The 1,909-nt window shown below is 32.8% G+C and overlaps 1 long non-coding RNA gene across 1 annotated transcript; it reads left to right on the forward strand.

Moving 5' to 3' along the window:
- The first annotated feature begins 640 nt into the window (after positions 1 to 640).
- LOC149231430 (uncharacterized) lies at positions 641 to 1,060 on the forward strand. Its single transcript, XR_016247446.1, has 2 exons — positions 641 to 693; positions 823 to 1,060. It is a non-coding gene; the product is annotated as an uncharacterized LOC149231430 (long non-coding RNA).
- The last annotated feature ends 849 nt before the right edge of the window (positions 1,061 to 1,909 follow it).

Below are 1,909 nucleotides of genomic sequence, written 5' to 3' on the forward strand. Positions count from 1 at the left end.
TTGGTTGTATGGTGATTTTCTCAATTTCTTTCCTACAAATTTCTTCATTTTGATTTTCTCTAAGCTAGCAAGTATTCAACACACCAAACCTTCTATTATTTCTTGCAATATCTCACTGGAAATTAAGAATACATACGTGGAATTCAAAAGAAACTCTACAAGAATGCATTCATCTAATTATAGAAACAGTGTGTGACTAGAGTTATTTGAATTTTCGTAAGGATTTCTAGAACATATCAAAAATACATTAAAACTGTGAAATATATCCACTCTGATTCTATTCTATTTGCATATGCTTGTATTTGTTACATGTGATGTTCCGTGGTTTTGGGATTTTTTGGGTTGTGCTTGTCATTTGGTTGATTATGATTTTGGATGCTTTGTTGCAAAGTTTAAATTTTGGAGAGATGCCCAAAGGCCTGCAAGACACTAATGAATGCTTCCCCGATACACTACTCAGAATACGTGGAAGATATTTTGGATAATTATCTAAAACTTGAATGCAAGGTGTGTTAAGAATATAAAACCTTGGCATCCTTCCATTATTGTTGTGCTTAATAGTTTTTTATGTGTTCTTTTGAATCTGTGCTTATAATTTTTTTGCAAATCCCAATGTACATACAACCATCTTACTTAACTATTGAACTGATATCTGCTGAAATGAGACAAGATGTTGTGGACTGGATAATAATGGTATGTGCCTAGAAATGATGGTTTTTATGGTTTTTGTTTATGGCCAGGAACTAAACCCAATTTTATTTTTAGATACATCAATATTATGATTTAATGCAATAGACTCCACCCAAATTGTGCACTCTACAGTTGTAGTGGACTCTTCGAAGGTTGCGTTGATACAAGGAATACCACATGTCCTACCATGTGATGATTTTTTACCTGAGAATGCAGATGGAGATGATTTCCCATCTTTGAGTGCCAGTATGATTCTTGGTACCGAAAAACTGAAAGCAACAAATTTTACTTTGGTAACGTGGGAGAAAGTATAGGGTTTCTAGAGAAAGCATTAATTGATCTGTGACTGAAATTAAATAGTGTTGAAGAAGGGAAAAAGATTTCCAGGAAGTTGTCCTTGGAGAAATTTCATCCACAGTTGGAATTTGATCATGCTGGAGAAAGTATGGATTTTCATGACAAACTTCCCGAGAAAGTCTCCTCACAATCAGAATTTGGCAATGCTAGAGAACTTTTAGCGTCACTCCAAAAACAATCCCTAGAGAGGGATCACTTTCAACTAGAAAATAAACATGTAGGAGAGATTATGGACCGTGCTCACTTAGAATCAGGAATTGATAATTATGTACAGCCAGAATCTAAAGATGCTAGAGAAACACAATTTGTATTTTTTTCTACTAATTTATTTTTTCTGCATGGCGTTGGTACATTGTAGTTGTGAAGTGACATTGATGTTAGTATTGCTTATGAAATATTCATATTATTTTTAATCAAAAATTGTAAAATTAGCAGAATGAAAATTGTAAAATTTGTGAGTGAAAAACAATTTTATTCATTTAAAGGAGAGAGTATGGATTGTGCTCACTTAGAATCAGAAATTGATAATTATGTAAAGTGAGAATCTAAATACGCTCGAGAAATTGAGTTGTTAAGTCTGGGCTACTTGTACCATTTGTAATGTTTCTTATAAAATAAAATAAGAGTCACACTGTTATGATGCCTGGATCGATTGTGGCCATTTTAATGTTTATTTTGTTGTTATTGAAATGTTTACAAGAATATAAATTCTCCAATTGTTAAATATCCTCAATTGTGCTCTCATGAAGCTCTCAATACATTGCCTCTCATCTCATTCTCCAACTTATATAATCATAATCCTGCCTGGATGTCACTGAACCATTTTCATTGTTTATTTTTGTTATTGTTTTCATCTTTGGGG

The sequence above is a fragment of the Pinus tabuliformis genome, chromosome J (assembly GCF_031772625.1).
Source record: "Pinus tabuliformis cultivar Carrire ecotype Pingquan chromosome J, CPIR1, whole genome shotgun sequence".
Taxonomy (NCBI): Eukaryota; Viridiplantae; Streptophyta; class Pinopsida; order Pinales; family Pinaceae; genus Pinus; species Pinus tabuliformis.